Source organism: Heterocephalus glaber, unplaced genomic scaffold, assembly GCF_053883595.1.
Source record: "Heterocephalus glaber isolate CG9 unplaced genomic scaffold, H.glaber_assembly_v1.0 deba00001553, whole genome shotgun sequence".
Lineage (NCBI taxonomy): Eukaryota > Metazoa > Chordata > Mammalia > Rodentia > Bathyergidae > Heterocephalus > Heterocephalus glaber.
This window is the reverse complement of record NW_028258344.1, coordinates 9,289,180-9,307,252: the sequence shown is the minus strand read 5'-3', so window position 1 is coordinate 9,307,252 and position 18,073 is coordinate 9,289,180. Positions and strand designations below refer to the sequence as shown.

At 36.6% G+C, this 18,073-nt stretch overlaps 1 pseudogene across 1 annotated transcript; it reads right to left on the bottom strand.

Moving 5' to 3' along the window:
• Positions 1-897: 897 nt before the first annotated feature.
• Positions 898-17,597, bottom strand: LOC101721205 (small nuclear ribonucleoprotein Sm D2 pseudogene; annotated as a pseudogene). The gene is made up of 3 exons (XR_015442712.1): positions 17,543-17,597; positions 14,703-14,755; positions 898-3,676 (listed from the first exon to the last, which is right to left on the bottom strand). The product of XR_015442712.1 is annotated as a small nuclear ribonucleoprotein Sm D2 pseudogene (transcript).
• Positions 17,598-18,073: the final 476 nt, after the last annotated feature.

The window sequence follows — 18,073 nt, the reverse complement described above, 5'->3', positions numbered from 1 at the left end:
TGTTTGCTGTAGCAGTAATCTCAAATAGTTAGTTGATTTTGAGAGGAAACTAAACCCTTTGTGCTTAAAAACTGATGACTTGAGTTGAAGTAGAATGAGTAAAAGATGAGCGTTCTTTGTCAACAGAATAAAAGAGAAGGAAATTTTGGCTGCTAAATAAAATTTCCACAGGAATAAAAATTATCTTGTAGGAAATGAATACTTGGTATATGAAAAGTCCCCAGGTTTCTCTGGTGTCTGAGGATAACCAGTTTCTCACTTTACCTGAGTCTAGAAGGAAGTTCATAGGAACCTCTCTAATCTGTCATGAAATCACCTTTGTAGACCAATGGTCTTAAATTTCATGAATCATTGGCCCCATATTAATTTGATGAAGCTGGAAATCCTCTCTTCAGAAAAAAAAGAAAGATAACTCAAAGTTTCTCATAGATTTGGAGGAAAAATTTTCTCCGCCAAAAATCTCTATAAAATCTGTGGACTCCCTACTGTACACCATGGAATTCTATCTATTTTAAGAATCTCTAGGGGCTGGGAATCTAGGTTAATGGCACTGTGCCTGCCTTACAAGCACAAGGTCCTGAGTTTGATCTCTGGTCCAAAACACATACACACACACACACACACACACACACACACACACACAAACACCTCTAGTTCACACTGAACTCCAAGAAGATATAGAACTGATGGGGAAGTCATTATATTCATGTCTTTCACTTTCTAGCACAGGAAATTTTTTTAACAAATAGCTAACAGCAATAATAATACTAATATATATCATATAGTAGTTATTAAGCACTTAATGACTACATTTTTTCCTAAGCAAGGTATAGATAATTTAATTCTTACTGCAGATTTCCTGTAGTTTAGATTCACAACAAAAGAACATATCCCATCCTATAGTTAAGCAAGGAAAAGCCACTAAATCCCAAGTTTCACGGTTCTGTGGATTATAAACACCAGTAACTTCCCTATAGGTCTTTCATTCATTCCTTTTATTAAGAACAAGAAATCTGTCCCATGGTTGCTGAGGCAAAATTTCTAAACACCTAGGATAAATATATCTCACCATGAAGTTATCTTTAAAGGTGGATCACAGATTTTTTATATTGACTATTCCCAATAAAGAAATGAGCCCTATTAAAAGATTTTTATTTAATCTTTCCTTCTCAACAGATATTTTTATTACAATTTTTCCCATTTTTAGTTTTCTATTTCATTTAATTCCTCTTTAGCCTATAAACTTGATGAGCTTTCTATAAAGAAAGCCAGAAAAATACATAAAGAGGGAGTAGATTTTCCAGGTGGGTTCTCCCAAGCTCTCAGCTCCCTCATTAGAATAAAGATTTTACAGTTACATCTGCACAGGTCTTTATAAAAAGAAAAAGCTATGTAAAAGACAAATATAGAAAAGAGTCTTAGACATGTCATCAGCCTCCACCACCATCCTCCAGATGTACAATGGATCTGAGAATGATGTAAACACCCAGGGCAAGACCAAGCATGAACAAAACACTTTTCAACTATCTGCAATTGCATTAAAAGTCATTGTCCTTCAAAAGCTGAAGATATCCTTACCAACAACCATGTAGGGTTAAAAGTGTTCATTCCATATTTATATATTCCATCATATTTTACTGGAGACTCAATCAGTTAACAAGAATTACAGAAAGTACACAACTAAGCATGAGTGTGACTCAACATGTCTCTGGCTGAAATAAGAGGAGGGGAAAAGTCCATTTCATTTCATGTTGCTGAAAATTTTCTCTGGAGTTATAGTTTTACTAAAATCCCTTTCTGATTACATTTGCTAATTAGATAAATATTACCTAATACTTATCTATCCATATGCACAAATATCTGCATAGAATTGGGAAGTAAATGGGCAAGTGATTAATATGGTGCACTGGATGTTCACAGGCTTTTACTTTCAGAATAACATTTTGCATTATTCTTTGACTAAGGAAAATTAAGCATAATATACAATCAACTCAGGATGTTTTAAAATCATTCTTCTTTTGGCCTCTTGTCTGTTCTACTCTCTATGGAAAACGAAGGGAGTAAAAGATGCTAAAACCCCCTAAGTTTCTAAAACTGAAAGCTTCCTCATAAATCAAAAGTTGACATTCAAGATTATACCTACATTGCATCAACTCAAGATGCAGATCCAAAGCACATAATGTGCCTAGAAGAAGTCACCCTGGCTTCTTAATTAATGTTTAATTCTTAAATAGATGACTTAAAATATAATAAACCAATAGTCTAACGAAAAGAGGATAGTTTTCTGTTTATTAGCCTTCCTATGGGATGAACTGAACCATTCACAAAAAGATGTGTGTTGTGCTTGTATCACTGAAGTACAGCTTACATAATTAAAGGACTCATTCCCTAAAAGACCTACATATTTGTAAGAATAGAAACAAAATAACTTGCTCCTCGAGCACTGGCCTCAGCAGCAAACCCACCATAAATTCATTTACGAAGAAATTGTTACTGACCACTAAGACCTGGTGCCCTTCTGTATATGAAAGATGGAGCAAGAGTAAAACTGGCAAGCTCTGATTTTCTTATTTAGCTTAGATGAAAGTATGGGATAGGGCACAGTAAGCAGGCCACAACAAGGCAATTTCATCAGTTGACAAATTGTATTTGGAAAATAACACATGGGCAAGAGGATTTAGAGAACGCTAATCTGAAGGCTAAGAAATGAGAATGTGAGCTAGACATACAGGGCAAGAAGGAACTAGCCCCAAAAAGCAATGAAAAGAAAGAATTCTTAGCAATGGGTACAGCAAGTACTCAGCCTGTGAGATAGGAGAGAGTGGGAAATCAGAGGGGAATCAGAGGGGCAGAACAAGTGAGCAAAGGGGAGAGTTTCTGGAATAAAATCAGAAAGGGAGGCAAAAATGCAATTAAATCTGGTCAGGCTGTCAAGTTGAGACTCCCCCTTTGTCTTTGGTAAGTAGTACATAGTAGTTGTTCAAGAAGTATTAAATAATTAGAGATATCCATAATAATTTGAGTTCAGTAGTAACTATTACTATTACAATATAAAGGGAAAATCAGAAATTACTTAAAAATCCAAAAGTGAAGGAATGTTTAAATTAATTACAACACGATCATAATATAGGGTAACTGCATGTAATTAGGAGCTATATTAAAAAAAATAAAAACAACGCAGCACTTTATTATCACTACATCACAAAGGACAGGTCTTCAGAGGATGGGAGCAGGTCCTGACAGCAGGGCAGAGGCCCCTACTTGCCAGCAATGAGTGGGTTCTGCAGCACCATGATGACTGAGTCCCCATGCAGGAATATCTTGGAGATGTAGTGGTCCTTTCTGACTGGCTTGAACTTCTTCTTGCCCTGGCCTCTCTTGGGGACCTCAGTCCACATCTCCTTCATGTTCTCCAGCACCATGTTGCAGTCCCTGTCAAAGGCCTTTGCGCAGCCCAGGAGTTTCTTGTTGTGGCAGTTGATGAGCACCTGGTGTTGCTCTTGACTGACTGGGTCAGCACAGAGAGTGAACCTGTGTTAAATTCTTCCTCCTCCCACTTCTGCAGCTCCTCTGGGGTCATCTCACTCTTCGGCTTGTTGAGGAGGCTCATGGTGGTGGCTACACCCACAAGTTACTCCGTTTCCTCTGTGTTGCTTCACTCTCTGAGCATCAGAAGCTGTGTTTTTAAAAAGCATGTTATATAGGAAAACATTTATAATATATTGTTAAATTTAAAGAATTATATAAAATGTGTATCCTAGAATAAAATTATAAGGGTGTGAGTGTGTGTATGAGAGAGCACTGTATCTTCCATCCCATTTCCCCTCAAGATGTGCTCTTGGCTATACTCCTTGGGTGATGACATAGGCCAGTTTATCTGCAACAGTTCTACTTTATTGTACCGAAATTCTTGGCATTATTAGAAATTCACTCCATCTCACTCTCAGAATTATCCTTATGATCCAGCTATCCCACTCCTGGGTATCTATCCAAAGGAGATGAAATAAATACACCAAAAACATACATGTATCTATATTTATCATCCCATTCATAATGGCTAAGATATGGAATCAGCATAGGTGCCTATGAACAGACGAATGGACAAAGAAAATTATATATATATATATATATATATATATATATATATATATATATGCATGCAATGGAGAATTGTTCAACCATAAAGAAAAATAAAACCTATCATTTGCAATAAAATAAGTAGAACAGGTGGATATTATTTAAAGTGAAATCAGCCAGACACAGAAAAAAAAGTACCACATGTTCTCATTCATATTTGAAAAGTTAAAGAAAAAATTGACCTCAATATTGAATACTGTTTACTAGAGGTAGGGAAGCAGGAAAAGAGAGGGTGCTGTGGATAAAAGGAGAGTGGATTCCAACAATGCACACTGTATTCATGAACTGAAATATCCCAATCAAACTCACTAATATGCAAAATTAAAACACTAATTTAAAAGCATCCTTAGTCTCTCAATATATTGTAAAGTCACCCATTGGCTTTGCATCTAGGGCAACAGAGCTGTGTGGAAGGTGATAGCCAGTGTCTTACACTCTGGCCTTTGGCTAGGTTAATTCAAAAGGAGCAGGCGATTGGTGGTGAGGAGGTGGGGAAAAGGGGAGTGAGAGTTCCTTCTCTCAGCTCTTTCCATGGAAAGTGATTGCCAGTCTGCCCTAATCTCTCCTCCACCAGTCAGGCCACCATCTTCACACCGTTTCTCCACCTGGGCCCAGAAACCTCTCCCTTCTTTTTCCTTCTCAGACCTCTAGATTTTAAGAGGCTTCCTGATACAAGCACTGTTCTTTCTAGTTTTTCTACAACTACCCCATACCTTTGTAAATATTTTTAGGAAAATCTCTTTAACTTGTCCCAACACCAGCATTGTCTGGTTTCTTCTGGATGATTAATACAGACACCAACACAGAGAGGTAAAAAGGCAGAGAATGAAAAAAAAATGGTTGCCAAAATACCTTCAGTAGTTATATCAGTAAGCAAAAATATAGGTAATATATTTTTTTAAATTTTATTTTATTGGTACATTTTAGGTATACAATAGAATGACATTCATCATTGGAAATTTGGACCTTTACATAGTCTCTCTTGGTTCTTATTTTTCACCCTTGCCCAGCCCTCCCTTCAGCCTCTCCCTCCCAGCCTATTTACAAAGACTTTGTTTCCATTTATTCATTTTCTCATGTTAATTCCATTCCCTTCTTTCCTTTCCCCTACCCCTCCCACTTCCCCCTCCCCTTTGCCCCTTTTCTTCCTATTTCACATTATCTATTATACCTTTTAGTCCTTATTTACACTTTGTTTCTCATACTAGAGAAACTATTTGGTATTTATACATGTGTGGCCTATTTATTTCACTTAAGGGTATCGCCTCAGTGTGCATCCATTTAGCTATAAATGTCTCTAATTTCTCATTTTTCATGGCTGAGTAGAAGTCCATTTTATTAAAAAAACCCACATTTTCTTTATCCAGTCTCCAGTTGATGGGCATTTGGGCTGCTTCCAAGTTTTAGCTATTACAAACTGCGCTGCTATGAACATGGGTGCACATATATCACTGTGGTATGATTCTTTTAATCCTTTGGGGAAGATCCCCAGCAGGGGAAATCAACCAATAACAAATGCTGACAGGGCTGTGGGGAAAGAGGAACACTACTCCATTTCTGGTGGGAGTGCAGACTAGTGCAACTACTGTGGAAATCAGTATGGAGATACCTCAAAGAACTAGGTAATATTTTTAAGGGAGCCTTAGTGTTTTATTTTGAATATTTTCTATTTTCCCTTTTAGCATCTATTTCATATTTAGAGAAATGTTAATAAGGTGAACAGTTGTTGAATAAGCTAATGAAAAATTAAGTATCTTTTTTCTACATGTAGAATCAGAGTTCTTGTTCAAACTGCCACTCAGCTAGAATTTTTTGCTTATTGGCATATGTTCAGTTTAAAGAGTATTATTATCCTTGTCATTTTTTGATTCATCCACCAAAATGTCAGGCAGTCATCTTCACACTGTTTCACCATCTGGGTCCAGGAACCTCTTCCTTTCCTGGCATCCTCTTTTTTGTACAAAATCTTGTTTAATTCTTACAACAACTGAAAGGTAAATGTTATCAATCTCATTTTGTAGAAGAAAAAATGAAAGCTCAGAGAAATGATGTAACCTGCCCGAATCCACTTCAGTTGCAAGAGGCCAAGCAAAGATTCAAATCCATTCTCTCAACCACTGTGCCAACTTTGTCCCATCAATAATATAGGCACAACCACAGACAAGTTAACTGAAGCATGGCATAAAACACCTTTGAGAACAGGCCATTCTTTTGTTCTGAGAAAAAAGTAATTGGCTTTTTGAGTATGTGAAAATAAAGTTGGTAAAGATCTTCTCCTTGCTGTCCTTTGAGAATGGCCTTGGAAGGAAAGCTATGCCAAGGCTCTTCCTGTTAGCAGAGACCACAGAACTTGAAGTGAAGGCAACACCTAAGATCAGGGAGAAAAGCTGCTCACTGGCTACTGGAGGTAGAATGACCAGTCTTTTGAATTTTTAGAGACCTATCTATTAGGTTTGCATATTTTCTGTACTGTAATATGCATTTGTTTTTTTCTGTTTCCTAAAACCCATCTGTTATCTTTTAAAATTTGAATGTTGTCAGGTATTTAATAATATAAAATTACTGCTAATTTGTAGGGTGGGAATCATTTTGAGATTATACTTTAAAAGCCTTTATATTGGAGAGATCCATTCTAAAATACTTACAGAAAAGAAGAGCTGATGCCTGAGATGTGCTTCAAAATCATACAGGAGGGGACAGAACAGGTGGTAGGTTTTTAATGGCCAGATGTCCACATTCTGGGCCCACGGGTTTTTTTTGTACTATTCTGTGGATTGTTGTTGCATATGCTTGAAATTCTTCCTGATCTGGTAAGGTCTGAGTTTCCATTCCTCTTCTAATCTCACACAGCTGTTCCCCTGGGCCAATATGTGGTCAAGCAAGATGGACTTCTTACTTCAGAAATTTGAGTATAAAAGGATGTCTATTTTTTATTAACTTTTATGACTGTGTGAATGTAGAATTTTTTATGATTATCAGTCTCATAAGTCCATATTTTAATTTCCTTGATTATTGAGGCTGGTATTGAGGCTATGCATTCATTGAGATGCGTGTTGGGATTGTATACTCGTCTAAGAATCTTCTGCTACTTCTACGGCTTTCAGTTCTTAAAATTTAAATGCTATTTTAAAATTATTTTCAAAGTTTACCCAGTTGCCTAAATTCCATCTTTGAATCTATACTTTACCAAATGAATGAATGTATATCTTGTGGAACCTTAAATTAACATTCAAAGATGAGTTCATTTTTCTTCTAGCTTTCCCCAAATTAGTAGGAATACTCACCTTGTGAGACGAATTTTTAAAAAGAATTCTGAGGTTACTCAAGCTTGAGAATGATTGCATACGATGACTTCTTAGAAATTCATATGTATATCAGTAAATTGAACACTTTGAGCAGTCTCAAAAATAACTTCATATAGATTATCACCCTAGTATCCCTTAATATGTACCTATAAATACTACTGTTGTCTAGATTTGTCTCATTGTTGCTAAACTAGTAAGAAAACAGCAGGTGAAACTTTTATTGCTTTATAGCAAATGTTACTATATTTCAAACTGAGTTTCCTACTTAGCACTTTTGTTTGGCAAATTTGATGTATTCTTTCAAAGTCCACCTCAAAGAAATAGCAGAAAATTAAAACAGGGATAACGAGTTGCTCCTCTCATATATTGACATGCACAAGAAAGCAGTTGAAAGTAATGGAAGAAAACAGGAAGCAGCAAAAGCACATAAAATGTAAATAGAAATTAATAAAATGTTCAAGGAGATATTTGCATAGGATCAGCACAATAGGTATCTTTCAACTTAGAGGGTATCAGAAGAGGAAGGGGAAGGGTGGGGGAGGAGAAGGGCAGGGGAAAGGGAAGCAGAGGGGGAAGGGCAAAGAGAGGGAGAAGGAGAAGAAGGAGGAAGAGGAGGAGGAGAAAGAGAAGAAGAAGAGGAAGAGGAGGAGGACAAAGCACCAGTAGCAGGAGGAAGAGGGGGAGGAGGAGCAAAAAGAGAAGGAGAAGAAGGAAAAGGAGAAGAAAACAAGGAGAAGGGGAAGGGGAAGGAAAGGAGAAGAAAAGAAGGAAAAGAAGAGGAAGAAGGAGAAGAGGAGGAAGAGGAGGAGGAGGAAAGGGCAGTAGGAGATGGTGGGGAGTGTGAGGGGAAGGAGAAGAGGGAAAAGAGAAGGGGGAGAGAAACAGAAACAGGAATAAAGGTACTTTAAACATAAAGTATCAGATTTGTTTCTCTTTTTTAGTAGTTCTGTTACCATTTATACACTGGATATGATGAAATCTTAATATTTTATTTTACAACAAATAGATTTGATTTTATTTTTTAAGGCTTAAAATGTTTCACTGATGACTAAATTCTTTGAAGAAACATTAAATTTGTTCTGCATTATGATCAAGTTGCTTTCCATAAAAGGCAAAAAATTTGTTAATAGGAAAATGAATCTTTCAAACTCAGTACTCATATTATATAGTGAATACTTAGTCATTTAATTTATTCACAGCATATTAACATAAAAAGAATTAAAACTAATTTGGACATTAATATTCAATAACTGCACACTCCCGCCGCTCCCATCCCAGAGGTGGGGGATTCTGAGAGGCAATCCCACTGCTCCTGGTTCAGAGGAAGGGGCTTCCCGGCCACCATCCCTCCTGCTGCTCCCAGCCCAGAGGAAAGGGCTTTTGGGCTGCCTTCTGTCCCTCAACTCCCTGGCCCAGAGGAAGGGGCTTCCAGGCAACCATCCCTACTGATGCTCCTGGCCCCTGTCACATCTCTCCCAGCTCAGAGGAGGTGAGCCACACTGGGGCCAACAGCACCCCCTTGCCCCTACAGTCAAAATGAGAAAACACGTAAATAAGTCTCAAAAACAGACTTCCAGATCACCTACAGCAACCCCAAAGGGAAATGAGATGGAACACTCTGATACTCAACCACCTGGACCCACTGAACTGGCAACAAAAGGGGACCTGGAAAAAATGAAATCAGAAATAATTTCTCAGATAACAGGAGAAATTGTGCTCCTAGTGCAAGACATGATTAATAAATCTAGAGAGGAGCTGAGGAACATGATGGAATCCCAACATAAGAAACAAATGGAATCCACAAAACAGATGCAAATAGATTTCCAGGAGATGAAAATCTCCATTGAAAGTCTACACAGAAGAATGAGCCAATGTGAGGACAGAATTTCAGATATAGAAGATAAGATTGCAACTAGTGACCAGGAAAAGAAAAATTGCTTCAAAATTATAAGGAAACATGAGAAATAAATCCAGCAACTGCTAGACGATGCAAAAAAGGATAACATAAGACTGATTGGAGTCAATGAAGAAACAGGAGAGAGTGCAGATGACATAAAAAAAACTCTTTGCAGAAGTAATGGCAGGAAACTTCCCAAGCAGGGGAAAAGAACTTGACATACAGATAAGTGAGGCATATAGGACTCCAAATAGCCTGAATCAAAAAAAATCTACACATAGGCATATAATTGTAAAGATTCCAGAAACTCAACAGAAGAACAAAATTCTACAAGCAGTGAGAGAAAAGAAACAAATCACATACAAAGGAAAGCCCATCAGAATCACAGCAGACTTCCCAACACAAACCATCAAGGCAAGAAGAGCTTGGAGGGACATATTCCAAGCCCTAAAAGAAAACAGCCTCCAACCCAGATTGATGTACCCTGCAAAACTATCTTTCAAAATGGATGGAGAAATAAGATACTTTCATGACAAAGAACACCTTAGGAACTTCGTGAATACCAATCCAGCACTCCAAAAAATTTTACACAATATCCTAGGAACAGACATTGAGGATCACAACCCCAGGAAGCAAAGCAGAATGAACCCATCTGGCATGACAAGAAATTAAATGTAAAGGGGGAGAACCCAACAAAAAGAAAAAGTCATGGCCATAACAAGCCAATACGTTTCAGTTATAACCATCAATGTTAATGGTCTCAACTAACCAATCAAAAGAAATAGACTGGCGGACTGGGTCAAGAAGCAAAATCCAAAAATATGCAGCACACAAGAAACACACTTGATTCTAAATGAAACTCATAGACTGAAAGTTAAAGGGTGGGAAACAATACTCCATGGGACAGGAACCCAAAAAAAAGCAAGCATAGCTATCCTCTTTGCAGATCAAGTAGATTTCAAACCAACACTGATTAAGAGAGACAAAGAAGGACACTACATCCTTGTAAAGGGAATAATCCATCAGGAAGAGATGATAATCATAAATATCTATGCACCAAACACTAGTGTGCCCAACTATATAAAACAAATACTAACAGACATGAAAAGTCATATATGCACTAATACAATTGTAGTGGGGGACCTCAACACCCCACTGTCACATATAGATAGATCAACTAGACTAAAAATAAGTAATGATATACTAGAACTCAATCAAAGTCTTTTGAACAAATGAATTTAACAGGTGTTCACAGAGTTTTCCACCCAACAAAATCAGAATACACATTCTTCTCAGCTGCACATGGGTCATTCTGCAAAATAGACCAGATTCTCACACATAGAACCTGTTTAAGTAAGTGCAAAGGAATTGAAGTTATCCCCTGTATATTATCAGACCACAGTGCAATGAAATTGGAGATCCATAGCAAAAGAAACTCAAAAACTTTCATAAACATGTGGAAATGGAACAACACATTTCTGAATAACCAAGGGGTCACAGAGGAAATTAAAGAAGAAATCAGACAGTTTCTTCAATTAAATGACAATGACAATACAACATATCGGAATCTATGGGACACAATGAAAGCAGTCTTATGAGGAAAATTCATAGCAGTGAATCCACATATTAGGAAAACAGAACAAGCCCAATTAAACAACCTGATGCTGAACCTCAAGCTTCTAGAAAGAGAAGAGCAGGACAACCCCAAAGCTCATACAAAGGAGGAAACTATAATGATCAGAGGAGAAATCAATGTAATGGAGACTAAGAGAACGATACAAAAAATCAATGAAGTCAAGAATTGGTTCTTTGCAAGAATCAACAAAATTGACAAATCCTTAGTCAGCATTATCAGAAAAAGGAAAGAAAAGGCCCAAATCCATGCAATTAGGAATGAAAATGGTGAAATTACAGCAGACCCAGCAGAAATCCAGAGGATCATCAATACCTAGTTCCAGAACCTATATGACAATAAGATGGATAACACAGAAGAAATGGACAGATTCCTAGATACATATGAATTACCAAAGTTGAATGAAGAAGACTGAAAAATTTTAAACAACCCAATATCAACCAATGGAATTGAAAATGTAATTAAATATTTGCCAAGAAAATCCCAGGTCCTGATGAATTTACTGCTGAATTCTACAAGAGAGTTAGAGAGGAACTAATGCCATTACTATTTAAACTCTTCAATGAAATTAAAAGGGAAGCAATACTCCCAAATTCGTTCCTGGAAGCAAGCATCACCTTGATCCCCAAAGCAGAGAAAGACCTAACGGAAAAGGAGAACTATAGGCCAATCTCACTAATGAACATAGATGCAAAAATCCTTAATAAGATACTGGCAAATAGAATGCAGAAGATCATCAAGAAGATCATACACCCTGATCAAGTGGGATTCATCCCAGGGATGCAGGGATAGTTCAACATACACAAATCAGTCAATGCAATACACTATATCAGTAGAGCTAAGGACAAAAACCATATGATTATCTCCATAGATGCAGAAAAAGCATTTGACAAAATCCAACATGCATTTATGATAAAAACCCTACAAAAAATTGGAATAGATGGTCTCTACCTCAAACTGATAAAAACCATCTATGAAAAACCAACAGCCAGTATCATACTAAATGGTCAAAAACAGAAGTCCTTCACATTAAAATCAGGAACAAGACAAGGATGTCCACTGTCACCACTCCTGCTCAATATAGTTCTGGAAACATTAGCCACAGAAATTAGACAAGAGAAAGAAATAAAAGGAATAAAGATAGGAAATGAAGAAATCAAATTGTCATTATTTGCAGATGACATGATACTCTATATAGAAGACCCAACAACTCCACCAAAAGTCCTTGAGACTTAATAACCAAATTCAGTTAAGTAGCTGGTTACAAGGTCAACACACAAAAATCAATAGCTTTCCTCCACATAAATGACAGACCCACTGAGAGAGAAATAGGGCAAATAATTCCTTTCACAATAGCATCCGAAAAACTGAAATACCTAGGAATCATCCTAATGAAAGAAATCAAAGACCTCTTCTCTGAAAACTGAAGCACTCTGAAAAGAGGGATAGAAGATGATATCAGAAAATGGACAGACATCCCCTACTCCTGGGTAGGAAGGATTAATATAGTGAAAATGGCCATACTTCCAAAATTGCTATATAGATTTAATGCAATTCCAATTGAGATCCCAGCAGCATACTTCATGAACCATGAGAAAACAATCCAAAAATTCATTTGGAACAAGAAGAGACCCAGAATAGCAAAAGCAATTCTAGGTAACAGAGATATGGCAGGGGGTATCACAATCCCCAACCTGCAACTATACTACAAAGTTATTGTGATAAAAACAGCATGGTACTGGCAAAGAAACAAACCTGAGAATGAGTGGAACAGATTAGAAGATGCAGAAACTATACCAGACACACTCAGCCATCTCATCTTCAATAAAGGAGCCAAACACCCTCACTGGAGGAAAGATAGCCTCTTTAATAAATGGTGTTGGAAAAATTGGGTTTCAACTAGCCAAGGATTAATACTAGACTTATACCTCTCACCATGCACTAAACTAAAATCAAAATGGATTAAAGATCTAAATATTAAAATAGAAATGCTGAACCAGTTGGAACAGAGGTTAGGTAGAACTCTTGAAGATATCGGTGTAGGAAAAGATTTTATGAACAAAACCTCAGTTGTCCATGAACTAGCACAAACAATCAACAAGTGGGATCTCTTTTTATTAAAAAGCTTCTGCACAGCAAGAGAAACCACCAGCAGTGTGAAGAGACAACACACAATATGGGAAAAATTCTTCACCTGCTTTTCCTCAGACAAAGGTCTACTATCTCGAAACTATAAAGAACTTAAAAAGTACAGACCTCTCAAATTTAAAGACCCAATCTGAAAATGGGCATCTGAAATGAACAGACATTTCTCAGATAAAGAAGTAGAACTAGCAAATCAATACATGAAAAAATGTTGAACATCACTGGTCATTCGAGAGATGCAAATGAAAACAATACTGAGATTCCCCCTCACTCCAGAAAGAATGGCTGCTATCATGAAATCAACCAATAACAAATGCTGGTGGGACTGTGGGAAAATAGGAACCCTGCTCCACTGCCGGTGGGAGTGTAGACTGGTTCAACCACTTTGGAAATCAGTATGGAGATAACCTCAAAGAACTAGGATTGGAAGTCCCATTTGACCCTGCTATTCCACTGCTGGGGATCTTCCCCAAAGAATTAAAAGAATCATACCACAGTGATATATGTGCGCACATGTTCATAGCAGCGCAGTTTGTAATAGCTAAAACTTGGAAACAGCCCAAATGCCCATCAACTGGAGACTTGATAAAGAAAATGTGGTTTTTTTATAAAATGGAGTACTACTCACCCATCAAAAATGAGAAATTAGAGACATTTATAGCTAAGTGGATGCACATTGAGGCAATACTCTTAAGTGAAATAAATCTGGCACACATGTATAATTATGGAGTAGTTTCTCTGGTGTGAGAAACTGAAAGTATAAATAAGGACTAAAATGTATAATGGGTAATGTGAAATAGGAAGAAAAGGGGCATAGGGGAAGGAAGTGGGAGGGCTAGGGGAAAGGATAGAAGGAAATGTAATTAATATGAGAAAATGGAAAAATAGGAACAAAATGTTTGTAAGTAGGGAGGAATGGAGGGGTTGAAGGGAGGGCTGGGCAAGGGTGAAAAATAAGAACTAAGAGAGATTATGTAAAGGTACAAATTTCCAATGATGAATGTCATTATATTGCATACCTAAAATGTACCAATGAGTAGAATGAATAATTGAAAATGTGAAATAGGAAGAAAAAGTCCAAAAGGGTAGGGGTAGTGGGAGGGGCAGGGGAAAGGAAAGAAGGGAAAGGAAAAATGATGAGAAATGGAAAAAATGGAAATAAGGTCTGTGTAAATAGAGAAGGGTGGAGGGGGTGAAGGGAGGGCTAAGAATGGGGAAAAAATAAGAACCAAGGTGCATTATGTAAAGATACCATTTCCAGTGAGAAATGTAATTGTGTTGTATACCTGAAATGTACCAATAAAAGAATTTACCAAAAAAAATTCAATAACTCCTAGGAAAATAGGGAAATCTATAAATATAATTCAATAAATAGTAAAGCACTGATTATATATCATGTGCAGTTCTTTTTATACTTCACCTAATTCCCCAGAAAATCTGTTACTGTAGTTCATTTTACAAATTAGAAAACATTCTTAAAGAGGTCAAATAATTTTTTAGTGAAACAATCCCACTTCTTTTTAAGAGTTAATAATTGTTAAATTAATGAGCTTGTCATAAATATCTTCCATTTCGTCATTCTTACCTCTGAAACCCACATGTTCTATGTTCTGGAAACTTCTCTTTTCAAGAAGAACCCTATTACAGAGAAGAAAAGACTAGTTTATGCAACCCGCTCTTGAAAATTCAAAGAGGAAGCAGCATTTGTTCTAACAGCATACATGTGCTTCCTTGACTGACAGGCACACCCTCAATGATTCTAGAACTCTTCTAAGGTCACTCACTGAAACAATTGCTCTTAGAAAATGCACCCACCAGATCTTTCCTTCAACATACAAAAGATATTCTTGCCTAGAAATATTCCAACTCCCCTGGCTAGAGCTCAAATATCTGGAAACTTTATCTGTCTGAAACATAGTTAAGGAACAGAATACAATTAAAAGGGTTTTGAACAGTTTGGGGACATAACAAGAGAATTACTGAGGTCAATGATTTTAATATGAAAATCTCCTTCATCATTCAAAGCATATTTGCTCCTACTTAGCACTTTTATGTTTAGCAAGTTTGCTCTATTGTTTTGAAGTCCACTTCATAAAAATAGCAGAAAATTAACACAGATAAAGAGTCGCTTCTCTCAGATATGCACAAGAAATGCATTTGAGAGCAAAGGGAGAAAATAAGAAGTAGTAAGAGCATATAAATTGTTAATATAAATTAATAAAATATTCAAGGAGGTGTTTGCCTAGGATCCACACAGTAGGTATCTTTCAACTTGGAATGCTTAAGTCAGGGTGTCATGGGAAGGAGAATTTCTGACCAGTGTTTATTGGTTCAGCCCAGGAACCTGCACACTGGCCCTCCACTAGTAATGACATGTAGTCTAAACTGCAATTAAGCTTTCTGAGACCCAATATGAAGCAGATTTAAACAATCCTGCAGTAGTGCAGGTAAAGAATCACTGTAGATAACAAATATGTTTTAATTAAAAACGAAAGTGAAAGGTTTCAAACTGGTGGTCTCAGTAGCCCAAGCTCCAGACAGTAATTTCACAGACAAGGGTTAGAGCATGGCTTACTTGCCTACTTTCTCAAGTTTACTAAAGGCAAAATAGCCTTGCTTAAGGCAGAATAGTTTCCTTCATCCATTTCTCTGTGCAGTATTATGTTGTGATGTTTTAAAAGAGCTATTTGGTAGAGTATGTACCAATGTTTATGAACATGTGTGTTTAATTTTTGGAGGTTTTGGTAGCAAGGAACTACTACCTGATGAATTGATTTCATTTAACCAAATTAACTGTTAGCTGCATGAAAGATTAGGCACTTTTATCTTATACTGGTATGCAGAGAGTTACACAGAAGTACAAAATGTACATCAAGGAGCAATTACACACAAAGAACTGATAATTATGAAAGCTGGTTAATATTTCTGAAGTATTAAGTCTGACAGCATAATCCTGCTTTCTGTGTTGTCTAGTCTATTGATACCAAATGCTTAATGCATAGTAAAATGTGACAATGCAGTAGAAGTTAATGCAATTCTGCAAAATAAAGAAAATTACTTTGTGAAACACAGAATACAACACTCAGAAGCTGAATGTTAGAATTGACTTTAAACAAAAAGGGGGCTGTAAGTCTGGAAACTTATTAAACTTCAAATATTCATTTTATTTCTGCATGCAATGGGGTTTAGAAGGCTGCAGTTGCCTTCTATCTGGACATCTGGTTAGATATCGCCCTGTCTAACATGTTAACTCTCTGGCAAAGGCCACTTAAACAGGGACATAAAAATACACCTTCCTTCAAATGCTGAGATTGCTGTGTATATCCCTTTTGAAAGTTCATATTTAAATATTGCAATGATCTCACCTGTAAAAACATTGTTTTGGGGTAGTGAGTCATTTACCACCAAGCTGACATTCAACCTACCTCAGTAAGGATGGTGTTAAGCTTTTTTTTCTTAAGTACGTATTTAAAACTAATTTCTACAAAAGCAGTATTAGAAGTAGTAAGAATCATGCACTCAAATAAATATTTGGTTTGGTTAAAATGCTAGTTACAAAATTCACTAAGTGACACAAGGGAGAAAAATTCTCAAGAGCCAATTATGCGTGATATACTATAGATGATTATAAGAGCTGATTAATATTTCTGAATTATTAACTCTGACAGTACAATCACATTTTCCTTGTCTCTTCTGTTGACACCAGATGCTTAATCCAGGGTAAAATGTGACTATAATATTATCTGCTATAATTGTGGCTAGAAAACAAAAGTATACATGCTGTGAGTATGAAGACATACATAACATATAAGACAAAACAGATGTCTTCTTAAGAATTTTCACTCATTTACAGTGGGTGAATCTGCCAGAAAAAAAAAAGTATGGGTAAGAGAAAATTTTCTATGACAAAAGAGATTGCATTTCAGGTCTAGGATAATAGAATGTGTCACTTTTATAAATCGGCATTATTAGTTACAGAGGTGATGAGATATTATGCATCAGACTCTGCCTGCATAAACTGAAATTTCAGTTTGTATCAACCCTGGTCAGTGAAGTTTCTTAATGAGAATCGCTAACATTTATGTAGCTCTTACAACACACTGAGCACCCGACATATATTAACTTAATCATCATAATGGCCCTAGGAGATAGAAATTATCATTGTCCTCCTTTTATAGACTTTTATTCCAACTGGAGGCTGAGTAGGTTGAGCAACTAGCCCAAGATCACTTAAGTATTAAATAACACAGATAGTAACTAAAACTTGATCCTTGAACATCTGGTTTCTGAAGCTACATTCTTCCACATACATCAACCCCATCATTGAATAGCTAGCACACACACTAAAATAATCATAAAATTCCAGTTTTCAAAGAACTCAAGCAGCCATGAAACAGAACATGTTAAGATTAGTGATGTTTTTACCTGGCACCAGGCTGTGATCCTAGTACCAGCTCAACATTGGCTGCATCAATATTAGCTTATTTGATGTTAAAATGGAACTAAAACTCCCAAGAACTTTAATTTGCTTGTGTACAAAGTTGGTCAAATTCCATGGTTTGGAATTGCGTCAGGTAGCTTGGTTTCACATTCTGGAAGTTAGATTTAGACAGAAAAATAAGACTTTATCTTTGTAAAATATTTTAAATAGAGGAAAGTATTTGTTTAATATTCATAAGTGGATAATATATACCAATTTTTGTGTAGTTTATATTGTCATAACAGCTGTCATCAGAATTTCCTTCAAGAACAGAAATAGTTTTCTGAACCAAGAGACTCTTTAAAGTGGGGCAAGAGTGGAGTGGAGACTTATTAAAGGGAAGATATAATGTATGCTGAGGAACAATTAGCAGTTTTTTCTCAGAGTGGAACTGCTCACCCTTTCCCTTTGTTGCCAACATGGTCAGTAATCTGTAATAAAATTCAGAAATAGTCTGTAGAAAGGATTGTATAATG